Source organism: Notolepis coatsorum (genome assembly GCF_963971535.1).
Source record: "Notolepis coatsorum genome assembly, chromosome: 1".
NCBI lineage: Eukaryota > Metazoa > Chordata > Actinopteri > Aulopiformes > Paralepididae > Notolepis > Notolepis coatsorum.
Genome location: NC_140165.1, coordinates 20,713,434 through 20,734,839, shown reverse-complemented (window position 1 = coordinate 20,734,839; position 21,406 = coordinate 20,713,434). Strand labels below are relative to the sequence as shown.

At 44.4% G+C, this 21,406-nt stretch overlaps 1 protein-coding gene across 1 annotated transcript in view; it reads right to left on the bottom strand.

Annotated features, from left to right (window-relative positions):
• The window catches only part of ncam2 (neural cell adhesion molecule 2), a gene marked incomplete at both ends in the record, with an annotated part of 247,805 nt that overhangs the window by 106,601 nt on the left and 119,798 nt on the right, over positions 1-21,406 (bottom strand).

Below are 21,406 nucleotides of genomic sequence, written 5' to 3'. Positions count from 1 at the left end.
GCCCTCATGCATCAACGTGGACGTAGAACTTGACCTACTTCCACACGTAAGCACGGAATGTAGAACTAGCGCACGCACAGGGAAGTCGGCATTCATCACACGTGCGTACGCAGGCTCTATGGTCCTCCGTGTTGATGAATACCACTTTGTTCTACCGTCAATGCTCGTGCATGATTATCCATATATGGTCATGAAAATGAGGAAACACCCCCCATGGGATGTGAAATAATGGACCGACCCGAGCGGAACCCTGAGAAACTCCACAGAGAATTCACTGCTGTCGAACCAAGAAGACACTATCGCGTATTGTGGGATAAATAAAAGGCGGACTCGTAAACGGTGATGTCAGATATCAACGGCTCCCTAAGACCATTGCTGCAATTCTGCCTGGACAGCTCAAAATACTAATAAAGACCGTTCGTTGACCACTGTTTGGCGTTGGTTGTGTGTCATTATAACCGTGCTGTAATATGACTGCCTTTTCCCGTGTTGTTTGATTAATACCCCAGGGATTAAAGTTCTCCTCAATTTTATTCCAAATCGCGATGGATCTCCTGTCAATTTTCTACCTGCTGCATATGATTTCTAGAGGCATACTACAATCTATTTTGATGTCAGTATTGGGTAGCTATATAAACAATATAATACGAGAGCATATACAAGAACAATGAATCTCACTGCATGTATGATAGCCTGCCTTTCAATACATGAACTTGAATTCCATCATGTTTGTGTGCGGGACTCACAAGGCTGTTGTCACAAAGGGTGGTACCGGTACAGACAGTAATAATAACAGTCCACACAATATCACGATCCATGCCATAGCCTATGTTCTATTAGGACATGATCTGTGACGACAAATGTTCTAGAATGTTTGATTAAGATATCATACTCTGACAGCATGCCTATGAGCAACAAAAACGCAAACTTGAATCCCATCATATACATAGTCTGTCCACTATAGTGTCATTGCAATGCGTTTTCTATTCTTTCTTATACAGTAAAAAGGGGGAAGAACACTATATATTCATATGACTTGTATTCTGCTTACAGCTTCGAAGTTCCACTTGTTTCATTTAACGTAAAGCCTTTTAAATATAATCAAAGCGTTCCCGTGTTTCTGCGGTCTGCGCAGAATAATAACGAGTTGAGCTTTATGATTTATGATGAATTGAAAATGGGGGACCCTGATGTAAACAAGACGAAAGTTGGTCTGCATCCCCAATTAACAATTGTATGTACTGAGCTGTACTGTACTGTACCCATTCTGCAATCTGTTAATAAACTTTTCAATCAATCAATCAATCAATCAAGCTACGCGGAGCGCAGTCAGTCAGTAGCCTACACCCCGTATATTCCGATAACGCTATATAAACCATGCTGCATTCATTCTGAGAGAAAGATCTATTATTCCAAATGCTATTTATAGGGTTTTGACCATAATTACACTACTGTTGCTATTTTACAATGAACTATAATGAACTACGGTTCGTACGGAACGTGCCAGTGTTATTATGCACAGAAGCTCATTTCCTTGTTGTAATAATATATTCTACCACTGGGCGCTAGGTACGCCAGGTCTGACCTGTGCGTAGATGTACGCACGAAGTCAAGTTCAAGTTCAAATTGATGAATCCCACTCTTTGCTTAGAAATGATCGTACGCACGGGTTACGCACAGATCTGTGCGTAGAACACGTTGATGCATGAGGGCCCAGGTTTCCGTGTTGCCAGGTACCCAGGTGGGGTATCTCCCGGGCCTTTCTGTGTGGAGTTTGCATGTTCTCGCAAGGGTTTCCCCTCCAAATAAGATAAACCCAATGGAAAAACATGCACAACAGATTGCTAACGCTGTCGCGTCTCTGACGAAGAGGGACAGGAGTGTGTGTGTGTGTGTGTGTGTGTGTGTGTGTGTGTGTGTGTGTGTGTGTGTGTGTGTGTGTGTGTGTGTGTGTGTGTGTGTGTGTGTGTGTGTGTGTGTGTGTGTGTGTGTGTGTGTGTGTGTGTGCGTGCGCACGCGTCCGTGTGTTAATATATACTCACATTCAACGTCGAGAAACATGCTCTTCTGGTGCCCCCCGATCCTGCTGAGAGCCTCACAGTCGAAGCGGCCCAGGTCAGATAGCCTTACACCACTGAGAGTCAGCATAGACTTCCCATGGCGACCGCGGACCTCGAATCGCCCATCCTGGCTCTGAAAACACACACACACACACACACACACACACACACACACACACACACACACACACACACACACACACACACACACACACACACACACACACACACACACACACACACACACACACACACACACACACACACACACACACACACACACACACACACACACACACACACACACACACACACACACAGGTCACAATGTTTGTGGATGAGATCCAAAGTTACGTCTTCATCACAATATCTAAGGGAGAAACGAATAAAGGCTTTTCTAGTCAACACTCAAATCTCACCTCTTCACAAAATGTATAATGATTCTGCCTGATATCCCTCTTTTCTTCTTTCTTTTGTTGTTACTTTGTTCCTCTGATCTCCTTCCCCTTAGCTGTCCCCCCCCCCCCCCCCCCACACTGTTAACCCTTGAGTTAACCCTTACTCGCAGTTCTGGTCAAAAAGCCCTTATTTTTGTTAACGTGTGTTTGTCTCAGTATCACATCTTGGACTCACATTACAATAATCCATGTTTTAATTTTTTTTTAAACAATCACTATTAAGCACATGAACAACACGTTTCCAGCTTTCACCCTAGTCGCAGAACTGGACAGGTTAGGGTTAGAGTTAGAGTTAGGGTTAGGGTTAGTAACCCTAACCCCAACCCTAATTTAAGAAATGGTTAAAATCCTGAAAATGAATAAATATTCGATATGTATGGTGAGGACTGAAGTTAATAATGATATCCATGAAAGAAAAAATTGGAACAATACATGGAAAAGATATGTTTTTACTGAGATCGCAGTTTCGGTCACTAGGGAGACAGGTAGTGGGTTTTTTGAAGGTTGACTCGAGGGTTAAGTGCCTTCTGAAAGGGGCTATATAAATCAAATAAATTATTATTATTATTAACACGTTTCTAGCAAACAATGGCACAAACTGACTTGCGATGGAATGATACATTTTTCAGTGTGGGTGGGGCCCCCGGTGGGAGTCGAACCCCTAACCCTGGCAGTGTTAGTGCCACACTCAGAGTGCCAAGCAAGGATGGGGCAAGAAAGAGGGAGGGAGGAAAGGAAGGAGGGTTGGAGGGAGGGAGGGAGGGAGGGAGGGAGGGAGGGAGGGAGGGAGGGAGGGAGGGAGGGAGGGAGGGAGGGAGGGAGGGAGGGAGGGAGGGAGGGAGGGAGGGAGTGTTCTTGTATTTTGTACTTTTACTGTATATGATGTATGACTGTTTACTACTTCTTCTTGGTAAATCTGGTGCTTGTTTACCACAAAAGATGTACTAAACTAAACTAAACTAAACTAAACTAAAGTACGTATACTATACTATACTATACTATACTATACTATACTATACTATACTATACTATACTATACTATACTATACTATACTATACTAAACTAAACTCCTAGATGTACCTACGAGCGTTTCAGGTGTTCCTGTCTGCCGTCTGTCTGTACCACGCCTGCTGTTGTGATGGTCCCAGCCTCAGTCAGACAAGATGCTATTCCACTATATATATATATATATATATATATATATATATATATATATATATATATATATATATATATATATATATATATATATTAGGGCTGTCCGTTTATCGCGTTAATTCGATTAATTAGTTACACAGCAAATTATTGCGTTATTAAAATTAACGCAAAATTAATTAAAACATTTTATTCTTTTAATAATTTTTTTTTATCTCATTCATTCCATAAAAACGTAGAATAAACATTTACAGACTTTTTTTTTAAATGGTCCATTTGCTATCTGATTCTAGGGACATCTATGGATCTCAGGGAATGTATTCAGAGTGTCAAAAATACTGTGTCTACTAGGTTTGAGCAAATTGTAATGAACCAAATGAGAATATCAATAAAAAATAAATGTATCTTTGACTGTGAATAACACCATGCTAAAATTTACCAGACCTGAAAAATCTAAGCAAATGAATAAAGGGAAGATTATTAAACAGAAGGTTTTGTAGATACAGTACTGAATTCTGTCATCCTGACACATGCAATTTGAAATATGATTATAGAATATAGAATATCAGGCCTAAAATGGTTATGCGATTAAAATGCGATTAATTAGATTAATTAATTACAAATCCTGTAATTAATTAGATACTTTTTTTAATCGCCTGACAGCACTAATATATAATATATACTCTACATATTTCTGTACACGTGCACAGTGTTTCTTACATTACAGACATTTTCCAACTTGTCATGGTACAGCTTCTAAATAGGCCCCTTTGTATTTCCTTCCGCTTAATTGTTAATACAGTTGCAGACAGGAAGTAAACCGGGGCTCAAAGCGGTTGCCCCGAGCAACAGAATAGCAACAATCCCTGCTGTGTAATAATATAATGCAAACTCACTTACTAATGTCTGTAGATAGGATATCTGATGCATCCTGTAGATTAGGAAACTGTTCCCAAACTAGTTTCGACCTCTTTTTTTCATCTCTTATTCTATTGTATTCTATTTATTAATATATATTTTCCTCTGTATGTTCTTACGTGCCTTTGCACATTTTTCTTCGAACCATCGCCCCGGAGTGCTGCTCGCAACAATGCAGTTTCCCTCTGGGGATAATACGGTTTTCTCTTATCGCTTCTCTTATCTCAGGTAGACTTCCTGAACAGAACCTGGATATTATCTCTCTCTCTATATACAGCTCTGTTTATCTCCCCACTCCACCAGTGAGCACCAGGCCCACCATGACCTCCCCTCCCCTCACCTCCCCTCGCCTCCCCTCACCTCCCCCCCCTGACCGCTCCTCTCCCCTCCCCTCCCCTCCCCTGCCCAGCTCCCCCCCCACCCCTCCCCTCCTCTCCCCTCCCCTGCCTGGCTCCCCTCCCTCTCCCCTACCCTCCCCTGGCTCCCCTCCCCTCGCCCTCCCTTGCCCAGCTCCCCTCCCCCCCTGACCGCTCCTCTCCCGTCCCCTGCCTGGCTCCCCTCCCCTCCCCCCCTGACCGCACCTCTCCCGTCCCCTGCCTGGCTCCCCTCCCCTCCCCTCCCCTGGCTCCCCTCCCCTCGCCCTCCCTTGCCCAGCTCCCCTCCCCCCCTGACCGCTCCTCTCCCGTCCCCTGCCTGGCTCCCCTCCCTTCCCCTCCGCCCCCTGACCGCTCCTCTCCCGTCCCCTACCTGGCCCCCTCCCCTCCCCTCCGCCCCCTGACCGCTCCTCTCCCGTCCTCTACCTGGCCCCCTCCCCTCCCCTTCCCTCCCCTGACCGGCTCCCCTGCCGTGGCTTTATCGCCACGTCACCCTCCGAGTTGGGGGGGGGGGGTTAATGCAATAAACCCTCCATTTACCGGTAGGTCGTTACATCGCCGTGGAGACGGATGGTGTCAGAGCGACGCTGCAGGACAATTACACCAGATAGGCCATTATTGCCGCGCTTGACAAGCGTGGATAATGAGGACGGGCTCCAGGGCAGCCACACCCCCCTGCTTCACACACAGCCTCGATGTAGCAGCAGCAGCCTCGGCCCCCAAGAAGCGTCAGCTACTGTACAACGTCTCCACCTCGTAGATTCACAACGGACGCGGCTTCGAAAGCTTTGGACGTTCGTCTGAAGACGGTCGACGGATGGAAACGTCCATATTTATTTTCTTTAGATTAGTGTTGATTATAAAGGGATGGGTTGGATTTTGAAAACCTTTTCCGGCGGAGTACTTTCTCAGCGCAATCCGCGCTGTTCCTCATGCTAGCTCTGAATGGTTAGCCACAGACCAATACCAAAGTCAACTGCGGGTCGCGCTGCTGTCTGTACGCGCTGACCGAGGCTCCCTGAAATGTACTTAGTGTGCACTGTGGAGTGTGGAGTAGATCTCAGGGAGCCTCGGTCAGCTTGTGCAGTCAGGAGCGCGACCCCCATTGACTTTGTAATTGGTTTGTGGCCAACTAGCTCAAGCTACTATGAGGAACAGCATGGATTGCGCTGAGAAAGGATTCTACCGATCGACAGCCATCATCGTTAAGTAAGAAATAGCGCTCGGGTTCCAAAATCCTCAGCTGAACTACCCATTTATGCTGTTTCTTTTTCTTGTATTTGTATATTCAGAGTTAATTACATTGTTTAGACTAATGTATGTATTTCTACTATTAGCCTGCCCATACCTCCCCTCCACATTGCTATGACGCCCAAATCTCCCCAAGAGGATCAATAAAGGAATATCTTTTTTTATCTTTTCACCTGAGAGGGGGTCATATTTCGTCTTCCTGCATACAATGGATACAAGGGTTTGGAACAACGCAGTACTTATAGTTTTAAAGATATATTATTTTTCATTTATCAGTGTACACTCAACATCAATATCACAATGTCAACGTAAATGTGCCAGGGTTAGGTGTTTTAGCTGTTAGCTGTAGGAGCTAATTTACACATGTAGTCCCTGAGCAGGAGAACAATTGCTGTAGTACTCGTACAGTAGTTTTAAAAGTACCTCCTTACAGTATATCACAATGTTGCTAGATTGGAACTATGGATCCTATGTGACACACTCAAATGCTTAAAGAAACACGCCAACATGATGGGAAATGCGATTACAGGTTTCTCCAGAGTCAGACAAGAAGATAGATACCAATTTCCAATAGCTGCATTCAGTAGAAAGCTATCCGGCTGCTAGCTTAGCACACATGAATGGAAGCGGGTACGGACCAGGTTCTAGGTCCCAGCATGCCCTATTATGACAAATACGACGGTTCAATGACTTTATCTAAATCCAATCAATATTAAACATTCATATAATACAATAAGCTAAATATATATAGCTTTGGCTCTTACACAGATAAATCATAACATTCCCATAAATCATATCCTTCTATTTGATAATAATAATAATAATAATAATAATAATAATAATAATAATAATAATAATAATAATAATAATAATAATAATAATAATAATAATAATAATAATAATAATAATAATAATAATAATAATAATAATAATAATAATAATAATAATAATAATAATAATAATAATAATAATAATAATAATAATAATAATAATAATAATAACCAAAACACTCATATGGCCTTTACACTAGCTGTTGGCCAAAAATACCTCTCAGTGGGCTTACTGTGTCACATCACGTCTTAGCTTGTCGATTCTATGGCCAAACGGGGCAGGTTTTTGGCATCTTGTCTCTTACAATAAGATAAGATAAGATAAATTCCGGTGTCAAAGCAGCACGGGGGAGGGGGAGGGGAGGTACAGTCAGGGTAATATAAATGAAAACATAGAGAATACAAATGATCAAAGTAGAGGTAGAGAACAAGATCAAATATGAATAAAAAAGTATAAAATAAAGGTGAGGGGTCCGGTCAGTCAGCTGTTGAGACATATGTATACTGTATCAATAATGACAATACGATGTGCCAGAGTCTGTGCAGGGTTTAATAGTAGTTAAGAGTCCAACAGTTCTAACAGTTCTCATGTTCTCCAGCCGTTGGCCAGGGCAGTCCTTGCCCACGGTTGTAGAGCCTGATGCCTACTGGCACGAAGGACTGATCAAGGAAATGTGTGATGCAGCGGGAGGATGAGTCTATGGCAGAACGTGCTCCTCATCTTGGCTAGCTCCTCGTAGAGGGGGTGGGAGGAGATCTCCAGCATAATGTCCAGCTTCTTTCTCATTCCCCTCCCTAAAACTGACCTCTATTTTGTTCAGTTCGACTCCCACTACAGAGCCAGCATCGCCAGTTGCTAGTGAAACTCTTACACTGAAATACAGGACTGAAATGATTCACACCTCTCCTATTCTGGTCACATTCCTTTAAACTGAATCAATTCAATGTAGCCTAATATAGGGCTATAATGAGGCATGTTTGTTGTTGTCCACAAAGATGTGTTGCCAAGCAACCTGTCTATTATTTTATTAATAATAACAATAGCTTTGATTTATATGGCTACTTTCATGAAACCCAAGGATGCTTTACAAAGCAACAAAACCTTTTAGTCCGTATTATTCCTGGTCACTGCGTGGATAAAAGAGCTCCGCAAATTGCACACGACACATTGTTACAGAACGTGTGTCTGTCCTTCACTCTTGCGTTGAATAAAAGGCCATCAAAGACAGCTCCCACATTCACCGATCAGTGATAACGGATGACGAGATAGTTTAACCTTCTGTATTGTCGCAGTGAAAGGGTTAACCCTTTGGTAGTTTGGTAGTGAAAAGGTTAACCTTATGTATTGTCACAGTGCAAGGGTTAACTCTTTGCTAGTGTGGTAGTGAACGGGTTAACCTTCTGTATTGTCGCCGTGAAAGGGTTAACCCTTTGCTAGTGTGGTAGTGAAAAGGTTAAAATGCTTGTCTGTGGAACCGGTGTGAAGGTGCATTTTCAGAAATTCAGCTTGAATTACATTAGTAGGCAAACACGTAGCATTCTGTACCAACAAACAATTCCAGTCATCGAAAGTGTTTACCGGTAGAAATTGAATTTAATTATACTCTGCTACGGCCAAAAAGTGGACTAATAGCCATACAGGTCTGGTCACTAATCAAATAATGAATCTGAATGAGAAATGGCTCTCCCCACATTCCTACAAATGGATGCAATTGCAAATGCAACTATAGAAACGTGTCATGCACCTCCAAGCCTCCAGGCTTCCCGTCTTCTATAACCCTTGGTTTCTCTCACTCTATCCCAACCTAGCTACTCTGCGTTATTTTTTTTCATAGCCGCAGTTTGCGGAGACACTCTCTGATTGGCCACTGACGTTTCTGGTCATGTGACATGTGCGCCCAATCGCGTGACGAGCTGTGTCTTTGCCCATGTCCGCCTCGAACAGCATGCAAACTACCTAATGCCTAGTTTATCACTGGTTAAGCTTAGGCGACTCTTTCGAAGTTGGTTAAGGTTCGAGTTTGGAATCAGGGCTGGTGTTCTATCGCCCTGCTCTAAAGACAAACTCTAACCTTAACCAACTTCGAAAGAGGGCCTAAGCTTAACCAGTGAAAGAAACAGGCGTCACACGATTGGACGCACATGTCACATGACCAGAAACGTCAGTGGCCAATCAGAGAGCGTCTCCGCAAACTGCGGCTACGAAAAAAAATAACGCAGCTACTCTCTCTCTCTCCTAAGTACAGGATGGGGTGCAGGTGTGTGAAGACCGGAGGAGCAGCTGATTGACATCTATAGCGGCTGATTGCTCTTCCTATTTAGACCTGGCTCAGATGTCATGAGACTGCCAGATCGTAGTTCCTTATTACCAGTCAGTCCGTATTCTCTTGCCTTGTCTCATATCAGTCCGTGTTCTATTTGCTTTATCTAATGTTTCTTGTCCTCCTTGTTCGTTACCTGGCTCCACACCCTGTTCCCGTGTCTTGGATCCCTGTGTATGATAACCACCGCCTGCCTGACCATTCTCTCTGTGTGCATCCCTGGACAGTTTGAGAACTTGCTCCTGGCTACGACCCTCTGCTCGTCTGACTACCCTGAGACTCGTTCACTCCCTGGACTGCCTATAGTGACCTGGTTTCCATATACCTCTTTTCTTATTAAATACACCCGTCAATTGGGTTTTCTGTGATGCCACATCGTCTCTGCATGTGTGTGTCTGTATCTGTGTTCTGGCTCAGTTAAACTATTACAAAACGTGCACTCAGCTGAGGCTGCATCTCTCCCAGGTGGCAGTCGGACAGTTTGTTCGTCTTCTGAGCATCACAGGATGGGACACAAAAATAGCGCAAGAATAGTTCAGCAAACCTGGGATGCCACACATTTCTTCTCTGACAGACAGTAGCCTACACGTTAGATCCAGCCTACCAATAACAGCTGACAGACAGTAGCCTACACGTTAGATATGGCTTACCAAGGACAACTGACAGACATAGACAGTAGCCTGGCCTAGCATTTGCCTATCTATTCACTGCCATTATAGGCAACATGCACAACCCATATTAGGTAGGTATAGTCGCTAGTCGCACATGTAAATGTATTTTAACATTGAAAAATGGGGGTTAAGCCAGACATACCACCACTAAAATGTCATGTAGCCCATAACCTAAACAGTAAGCTACCCTAATTGCTATCTGTTGTTAAGGAGATATTACACTATAGTACTATCACACTATTGCACATTGTTAAGCACTATTGCACACTATTACACTATCACAGTATTACACTATTACACTATCACATAATTACACTATTACACACTTAAGCATATGGCGTGGTTAAAATAGACAAATGAACGTTTTTCTGGGGGAGAAATGTTTTAAATGCATAGGTATATCAATAGGACAATAGGTTCACTATGGGATTTCCATGTTGTAAACAGGGACCAGAGAGCTGATTACCAGAGGCTCTGAGCAGCGAACCTGTGTAGTATCGCCCTGTTGTGTTCAAAATGTGTAACTTTACACTGAATATCTATTAAAATGGATAATAATGGAAATTAAAATAAAATGCTTGTTGTTGACCGAATTGAAAAATATTCGAGAAACCGGTTACTTGGCCCGCTGGTAGCCTACAGTATCTGCAATGTTTCATCCAAATTGGTCCTGGAACATACTGTATAGACTCAGAGGACCCGATGTGTGATTCTGAAGATACATGGATGTCATGAGGCTGCTTTATTTTTTCGTTCTCTCTCTCTTTTTCTTTCTTTCTCTCTCTCTCTCTTTTTATTTTATTCATGAAAGGTTTGCCTTTGTGGGGATGCAGGGATACATTATACTTGGAATGTCTGTCTCTTGATTTCTAGTTATTGTCATTACGGGGGAAGGGTTTCCATTTGGGAAAATGGATATCTTATTTCCTGCTGTGTCGCCCTGGTGTTTTTGTTTTTGTTGTGGTTGTGTATGTAGATGTATGTCTGTTTGTTATGTCATATATTTTCAAAAACATTTATTGTTAATCACAAAAAAACATGCAAATCGGCCCTGTGGACAGACAGACATACAGACACACACACACACACACACACACACACACACACACACACACACACACACACACACACACACACACACACACACACACACACACACACACACACACACACACACACACACACACACACACACACACACACACACACACACACACACACACACACACACACACACACACATCCACATCATCATCATCATCAGGTGGCTTCTTCGTTCCGAAGGTTGCCTATCACTCTCCAACCCATTCTGTCTCCACTTCTTCTCTCCAACTCCGCGACTCCGCCTCTCACTCCGCTCCAATCACAGACGTCATCTACCCAGCCTCTTCTTGGTCTTCCACTTAGCCATCATATATTCCACATAACACTCACTCACATCACTTAGCCTTCTGCATACCTATTCACACATATTCCTGTCTGTCTCCTATCCACTTGTTTGCCCTCCTTGCACTTACATTCACATAAGTCAACCTTATAGTCTGCATATCATATCTATGACACAGTCTGTACGTCAAGGTACCACTTAGTTCTGTCTACTCTTTTGTACAAATACTTTGTTAGCTCACCATTCTACAGATATCGAGGCTATAGGGCCCATTGCTGTAAAACACACACACACAGACGCACGCACACACGCACGCACGCACACACACACGCACACACACACACACACACACACACACACACACACACACACACACACACACACACACACACACACACAATGAGAGACAGAGAGAGATAGTGAGAGATAGTGAGAGACAGTGAGAGACGGTGAGAGACAGAGATAGACAGTGAGAGACAGTGAGAGACAGAGAGAGACAGTGAGAGACAGTGAGAGACAGAGAGAGACAGTGAGAGACAGTGAGAGACAGTGAGAGACAGTGAGAGACAGTGAGAGACAGAGAGAGACAGTGAGAGACAGTGAGAGACGGTGAGAGACAGAGAGAGACAGTGAGAGACGGTGAGAGACAGAGAGAGACAGTGAGAGACAGAGAGAGACAGTGAGAGACAGAGAGAGACAGTGAGAGACAGTGAGAGACAGAGAGAGATAGTGAGAGACAGAGAGAGACAGTGAGAGACGGTGAGAGACAGAGAGAGACAGTGAGAGACGGTGAGAGACAGAGAGAGACAGTGAGAGACAGTGAGAGACAGAGAGAGACAGTGAGAGACGGTGAGAGACGGTGAGAGACAGAGAGAGACAGTGAGAGACAGAGAGAGACAGTGAGAGACAGTGAGAGACAGTGAGAGACAGTGAGAGACAGTGAGAGACGGTGAGAGACGGTGAGAGACAGAGAGAGACAGTGAGAGACGGTGAGAGACAGAGAGAGACGGTGAGAGACGGTGAGAGACAGAGAGAGACAGTGAGAGACAGTGAGAGACAGAGAGAGACAGTGAGAGACAGTGAGAGACAGAGAGAGACAGTGAGAGACGGTGAGAGACGGTGAGAGACAGAGAGAGACAGTGAGAGACAGAGAGAGACAGTGAGAGACAGTGAGAGACAGAGAGAGACAGTGAGAGACAGAGAGAGACAGTGAGAGACGGTGAGAGACAGTGAGAGACAGTGAGAGACAGTGAGAGACAGAGAGAGACAGTGAGAGACGGTGAGAGACAGAGAGAGACAGTGAGAGACGGTGAGAGACAGTGAGAGACAGTGAGAGACAGTGAGAGACAGTGAGAGACGGAGAGAGACAGAGAGAGACAGTGAGAGACAGTAAGAGATAGTGAGAGACAGAGAGAGACAGAGAGAGACAGAGAGAGACAGTGAGAGACAGTGAGAGACAGAGAGAGACAGTGAGAGATAGTGAGAGACAGTGAGAGATAGTGAGAGACGGTGAGAGACAGTGAGAGACAGAGAGAGACAGTGAGAGACGGTGAGAGACAGTGAGAGACGGTGAGAGACAGTGAGAGACAGAGAGAGACAGTGAGAGACGGTGAGAGACAGAGAGAGACAGTGAGAGACAGAGAGAGACAGTGAGAGACAGTGAGAGACAGTGAGAGACAGTGAGAGACGGTGAGAGACAGAGACAGACAGTGAGAGACAGAGAGAGACAGAGAGAGACAGTGAGAGACAGAGAGAGACAGTGAGAGACGGTGAGAGACGGTGAGAGACGGTGAGAGACAGTGAGAGACAGTGAGAGACAGTGAGAGACAGTGAGAGACAGTGAGAGACAGTGAGAGACAGTGAGAGACGGAGAGAGACAGTGAGAGATAGTGAGAGACAGTGAGAGACGGTGAGAGACGGTGAGAGACAGTGAGAGATAGTGAGAGACAGTGAGAGACAGTGAGAGACAGTGAGAGACAGTGAGAGACAGAGAGAGACAGTGAGAGACAGTGAGAGACAGTGAGAGACAGTGAGAGACAGTGAGAGACAGAGAGAGACAGTGAGAGACAGTGAGAGACAGTGAGAGACAGTGAGAGACAGTGAGAGACAGTGAGAGACAGAGAGAGACAGTGAGAGACAGTGAGAGACGGTGAGAGACAGTGAGAGACAGAGAGAGACAGTGAGAGACAGTGAGAGACAGTGAGAGACAGTGAGAGACAGTGAGAGACAGAGAGAGACAGTGAGAGACAGTGAGAGACGGTGAGAGACAGAGAGAGACAGTGAGAGACGGTGAGAGACAGAGAGAGACAGTGAGAGACAGAGAGAGACAGTGAGAGACAGAGAGAGACAGTGAGAGACAGTGAGAGACAGAGAGAGACAGTGAGAGACAGAGAGAGACAGTGAGAGACGGTGAGAGACAGAGAGAGACAGTGAGAGACGGTGAGAGACGGTGAGAGACGGTGAGAGACGGTGAGAGACAGTGAGAGACAGAGAGAGACAGTGAGAGACAGTGAGAGACAGTAAGAGATAGTGAGAGACAGAGAGAGACAGAGAGAGACAGAGAGAGACAGTGAGAGACAGTGAGAGACAGAGAGAGACAGTGAGAGATAGTGAGAGACAGTGAGAGATAGTGAGAGACGGTGAGAGACAGTGAGAGACAGAGAGAGACAGTGAGAGACGGTGAGAGACAGTGAGAGACAGAGAGAGACAGTGAGAGACAGAGACAGACAGTGAGAGACAGAGAGAGACAGAGAGAGACAGTGAGAGACAGAGAGAGACAGTGAGAGACAGTGAGAGACGGTGAGAGACGGTGAGAGACAGTGAGAGACAGTGAGAGACAGTGAGAGACAGTGAGAGACAGTGAGAGACAGTGAGAGATAGTGAGAGACAGTGAGAGACAGTGAGAGACAGTGAGAGACAGTGAGAGACAGTGAGAGACGGTGAGAGACAGTGAGAGACAGTGAGAGACAGTGAGAGATAGTGAGAGACAGTGAGAGACGGTGAGAGACAGTGAGAGACAGTGAGAGACAGTTAGAGACAGAGAGAGACAGTGAGAGACAGTGAGAGACAGTGAGAGACAGTGAGAGACAGTGAGAGACAGTGAGAGACAGTGAGAGACGGTGAGAGACAGTGAGAGACGGTGTCTAGGCTTTACATAAGGCCTCCTCTAGCTGCTCTTCATCTCGATGTGTTAACTCTGTCTCTGATCACCACGTCCATGTCCTCTGCATGCATATTGGACAGATATTACTCTAGTCTCAGATCTCACAATGCATTTCGACTGTTTTCTCCCAAATGCTCGGACCGAGAATCGAAAATCAATATTTCATGACTGTTCCCCGCTGCCTCTCCGCTTGGAATAGCCTGCAGGAAGGGCTTGAAACTAAAGGAGCGGGTAACTCTGGCTGAATCCAAAGCGCTTGTAAATGCATTGGTGAATGACTCGCCTGGTGGCCTGTCTCTATTCTTAGGTATTTCCATGGATTTTAGGATTGTGTGCCGTGCTAGACTTCTGTCTCTATTTTGTACGTCTCTGGTTGTGTTATTAGTGTTGTTACTATTGCATTTCGAAAACACCCAGAATGTATGTCAAATATAACACGTCAAACTGTCAACATTTCATCTCAAAATGATTAAATAACTTTAACCAGGACATTATAACCTGACCCTAACCAGGACATTCTAACCTGACCCTAACCAGGACATCATTATAACTTACCTGACCCTAACCAGGACATTATAACCTGACCCTAACCAGGACATTATAACCTGACCCTAACCAGGACATTATAACCTGACTCTAACCAGGACATTATAACCTGACCCTAACCAGGACATTATAATCTGACCCTAACCAGGACATTATAACCTGACCCTAACCAGGTCATTATAACCTGACTCTAACCAGGACATTATAACCTGACCCTAACCAGGACATTCTAACATGACTCTAACCAGGACATTATAACCTGCCTCTAACCAGGTCATTATAACCTGACTCTAACCAGGACATTATAACCTGACTCTAACCAGGACATTATAACCTGACCCTAACCAGGACATTATAACCTGACTCTAACCAGGACATTATAACCTGACCCTAACCAGGTCATTATAACCTGACTCTAACCAGGTCATTATAACCTGACCCTAACCAGGTAATTATAACCTGACCCTAACCAGGACATTATAACCTGACTCTAACCAGGACATCATTATAACCTGACTCTAACCAGGACATTATAACCTGACTCTAACCAGGACATTATAACCTGACCCTAACCAGGACATTATAACCTGACCCTAACCAGGACATTATAACCTGCCTCTAACCAGGACATTATAACCTGACCCTAACCAGGACATTATAACCTGACTCTAACCAGGACATTATAACCTGACTCTAACCAGGACATTATAATCTGACCCTAACCAGGACATTATAACCTGACCCTAACCAGGACATTATAACCTGCCTCTAACCAGGACATTATAACCTGACCCTAACCAGGACATTATAACCTGACTCTAACCAGGTCATTATAACCTGACTCTAACCAGGACATTATAACCTGACTCTAACCAGGACATTATAACCTGACTCTAACACGACATTATAACCTGACTCTAACCAGGACATTATAACCTGACCCTAACCAGGACATTATAACCTGACTCTAACCAGGACATTATAACCTGCCTCTAACCAGGACATTATAACCTGCCTCTAACCAGGACATTATAACCTGACCCTAACCAGGACATTATAACCTGACTCTAACCAGGACATTATAACCTGACTCTAACCAGGACATTATAACCTGACTCTAACCAGGACATTATAACCTGACTCTAACCAGGACATTATAACCTGCCTCTAACCAGGACATTGTCATCGATGATGAAGTTGGTTTGCGTCTAAAGTAAAATCTATCAAATGTGAATGTGTTGCCGATGATCGGCCGGAGGTGGCGCCTGTGCATCTGTAGGTCCAGCATGTCAGACTGCACCTCTCCCAAAAATGTAAACACTGTGATCGGCCCCGCTCGCCTTGAGCCGCGCGTCTACCTCGAATGGAGGAGGGATGAGCGCGTCACGTGGAGGAGGGATGAGCAGCACGTCTACCTCGCGTGGATGAGGGATTCAGGGCTTCGCGTGGAGGAGGGATGAGCGTGTCACGTGTTAACCATGAATGCTCAAACCACCGCTGATAAAGACCACGTGGATGTTTTAAGTGTTACGTACGACCCTCTCCGCAGATCCCTCGCCACAGATCCCTCTCCACAGATCCCTCCCAAATGCCTACTGTTAGCCACCCTGTCTTCTGTTTAACACTCATTATGTGTCTAAGCTCTGTAAGCCACAGCCAGAATCCCTCTCCTCGGACACCCTTGACTTTATGCCGTTGCTCGAAGCGGAAAACCTCAATATCATCCTGTTTAGAATGGCTTATCGCCGGCCTTTTATCACTTGCAATGCTATCAGCCCGCCGCGCGAGGCGGCTGTCTGCCCGACAGACGGCTCTGTCTGCCGCTACTACCGCGGGCTTAGCTTATTTGGTTGAGAGGCAGAGGTCAATGCGATTGGGAGCATCTGTATTGAATGGGCATATTAGGGATTGTGTGTGTGCGTGTGTGTGTGTTGTGTGTGCATGGGTGCGGGGGAGGGGTAGTGGAAATCAGGCAATGACTGACTCAGGGAATCTCTGTCTCTCTCTCTCTCTCTCTCTCTCTCTCTCTCTCTCTCTCTCTCTCTCTCTCTCTCTCTCGCTCTCTCTCTCTCCTCGTTCACGGATGGCCGACTCACAGGGTATCTAGAGACTAACTCAGCCTCAGCACAGCCTGTTTGCTATGCAGCTCAGAGGAGCGACAGTAAGAGAGGCCCAGACATGAAGCATATGCAGTGTAGTGCACACAGTGCCGTCTGGGAGAAATGCGAGGCCCTGTGCGAGATTTAAACGCGAGGCCCGCCCCTAAAGGTAAAAAAAATATATATATATTAAAGGTAAAGAAAATATATATATATATATATATATATATATATATATATATATATATATATATATATATATATATATATATATATATATATATATATATATATATATATATAAAATTATTAAAAAAAATTATTAACACATTAACTGCCACGTTTTTGATCCCCAAAACATTAATCTATGCCCACCTCTAATATATATATATATATTAGAGCTGGGCCGTTAACGGCGTTAACGTGCTGCGTTAACGCTATACTAGTATCGCGCGATAATATAATTAACGCATTAATCTAAAAAAAAAAAAAAAAAAAAAAAAAATTATATAAATTTTTTTTGTACCTTTATTTACCCAGGGTAGGTTCGCTGAGCACAGATGCTCTTTTTCAGGAACGCCCTGCTTCACATTCACAGTTCCATTCACACCTGGGAGCTGCCCAGTACAACCACAGTTGACACCATTGGCCACTGAGCAACTCCACTGGAGCAGTTGATTCAAGCCATGTCACATAGTTCAAGTTTGAAATGATTCTTTCTGTTTTGCTCCTGAGAGTGCTAGATACTGTACTGTACTGGTAATATTATTTATTTGTGTTAACTTCTGAATAAAACAACTTATTAAACACAAGTACATCTTATTGAACATTATTTTGATATTTCATTACCAATTATCATAGCAAAACAGCTTTTTCAGTCTGTAATGCATTTTGGAAATGGGAGATGGGCTCATGGTGTAATGGGCCACCTGGCCTGAGAAACATAAAGAGGAAAGAAAAAGTAAGGACTTACTTCTGGTCATTATTTGGGTAGAACACACATATTTTGATTTTTTTTTCTTTTTTCTTTTTTGAGCCATTTTAATCTAGATTAAATCCAGGATTGCAGATAGATTAATCTAGATTAAAAACATTAATCTATGCCCACCTCTAATATATATATATATATATATATATATATATATATATATATATATATATATATATATATATATATATGCAAACAAATGCACACACACATTTACATTTAAGTTGGCCGAATAGAATTTCAATTGGCCGGTATGAATCTTGACAGGTAAAATGGATATTTTTTATTACAGTGACTGAGGAGTCAAAAATGAATATGCCTTAGTATACATGGCAGCCGTGGCTCACTGAGTGCAGACTACTACTGGCATCCTGCAGTACAGGGTACCTCGTGTATACTGAACCTTGTGTATACTGCACATTCGGTATACTGCACCTTGTGTATACTGAACATTGTGTATACTGCACCTTGTGTATACTGCACCTTGTGTATAGCACCTTGTGTATACTGCACCTTGTGTATACTGCACCTTGTGTATACTACACCTCGTGTATACTGCACCTTGTGTATACTGAACCTCGTGTATACTGAACCTTGTGTATACTGCACCTTGTGTATACTGCACCTTGTGTATACTGCACCTTGTGTATACTGCACCTTGTGTATACTACACCTTGTGTGTACTGCACCTTGTGTATACTACACCTTGTGTGTACTGCACCTCGTGTATACTACACCTTGTGTATACTGAACCTCGTGTATACTGAACATTGTGTATACTGCACCTTGTGTATACCGCACCTTGTGTATACCACACCTTGTGTATACTACACCTTGTGTATACTGCACCTTGTGTATACTGCACCTTGTGCATGCTGCACCTTGTGTATGCTGCACCTTGTGTATACTACACCTTGTGTATACTACACCTTGTGTATACTGCACCTTGTGCATACTGCACCTTGTGTATGCTGCACCTTGTGTATACTACACCTTGTGTATACTGCACCTTGTGTATACTACACCTTGTGTATACTGCACCTTGTGTATACTGCACCTTGTGTATACTACACCTTGTGTATACTCCACCTTGTGTATACTGCAACTTGTGTATACTACACCTTGTGTATACTGCACCTTGTGTATACTGCACCTTGTGTATACTGCACCTTGTGTATACTGCACCTTGTGTATGCTGCACCTTGTGTATACTACACCTTGTGTATACTGCACCTTGTGTATACTACACCTTGTGTATACTGCACCTTGTGTATACTGCACCTTGTGTATACTGCACCTTGTGTATACTACACCTTGTGTATACTCCACCTTGTGTATACTGCACCTTGTGTATACTACACCTTGTGTATACTGCACCTTGTGTATACTGCACCTTGTGTATACTGCACCTTGTGTATACTGCACCTTGTGTATACTGCACCTTGTGTATACTGCACCTTGTGTATGCTGCACCTTGTGTATACTACACCTTGTGTATACTACACCTCGTGTATACTACACCTTGTGTATACTGCACCATGTGTATACTGCACCTTGTGTATACTGCTTAATTTTACTCCTACTCAGTATATATTCAGATACAAATACTTTATTGTCTATTTATTGTAACGTATAACCAATACATACAGACCCTCATCTGCACCTTTGTTTACACTGTTTATTTTCCTCATATTGTTATATTCAGACTTAATGATTTAGTTTACACTGTTTATTTCCTCTCATATCTTTTATATACAATTGTATTGCCTGTATTAAATATATAATAAACGTTTTCTCTTTTTACTATTACCCTGCCCATACCTGTACCTCCCCTCCCCCATGCTGCTATGATTTCCCTAAGGAGATCAATAAAGGAATGTCTTATCTCATCTTATCGTATCTTATCGTTCGCAACATTCACACAAGGCCCTTTGCTGCTTTAATGTTAGGCTGCAGTAATGACAAAACAGACTTCTCTTGTGAACTTCCTCAAAACCCATCCAACTAAGGTCAACGATGAAGAGGAGATCTGTGAAGAGGGACATGCGGGAAACACTGAGGCACTGGGCTACTGGCGAAAGAACAGAAAACAAAGGGGAGATAGGAGGAAGAGGAGATGAGGAGAGGAGGAGAGAGGAGGAATAGGAGATGAGGAGAGGAGGAGAGAGGAGGAAGAGGAGAGGAGGAGAGGAGGAGAGAGGAGGAATAGGAGATGAGGAAGGAGGAGAGGAGGAAGAGGAGAGGAGGAAGGGGAGAGGAGGAGAGAGGAGGAAGAGAGGAGAGGAGGAAGAGGAGATGAGGAAGAGGAGAGGAGGAGAGAGGAGGAAGAGAGGAGAGGAGGAAGAGGAGATGAGGAAGAGGAGAGGAGGAAGGGGAGAGGGGGGAGGGGAGAAAAGGAAGAGGAGAGGAGGAGAGAGGAGGAAGAGATGAGAGGAGGAGAGATGAGGAATAGGAGAGGAGGGAGGGGAGATGAGGAAGAGGAGATGAGGAAGATGAGAGGAGGAATGGGAGAGGGGGGAGGGGAGAGGAGTAAGAGGAGAGGAGGAGAGAGGAGGAATAGGAGAGGAGGAAGAGGATATGAGGAAGGAAGAAGAGGAGAGGAGGAGAGAGGAGGAAGAGAGGATAGGATGAAGAGGAGAGGATGAAGGTGAGATGAGGAAGGATGAAGAGGAGAGGAGGAGAAAGGAGGAATAGGAGATGAGGAAGCAGGAGAGGAGGAGAGAGGAGGAAGAGAGGAGAGGAGGAAGAGGAGATGAGGAAGAGGAGAGTGGGAGGGGAGAGGAGGAAGGGGAGAGGAGGAAGAGGAGATGAAGAGAGAGGAGGAAGAGAGGAGAGGAGGAGAGATGAGGAAGAGGAGAGGAGGGAGGGGAGAGGAGGAGGAGGAGATGAGGAAGATGAGAGGAGGAAGGGGAGAGGGGGGAGGGGAGAGGAGGAAGAGGAGAGGAAGAGAGATAATGAAGAGAGGAGAGGAGGAGAGATGAGGAAGAGGAGAGGAGGGAGGGGAGAGGAGGAGGAGGAGATGAGGAAGATGAGAGGAGGAAGGGGAGAGGGGGGAGGGGAGAGGAGGAAGAGGAGAGGAGGAGAGAGGAGGAGAGAGGAGGAAGAGGAGGAAGAGGATAGGAGGATAGAGGAGGAAGAGGAGAGGTGGAAGATGATAGGAAGAGGAGAGGAGGGAGGGGAGAGG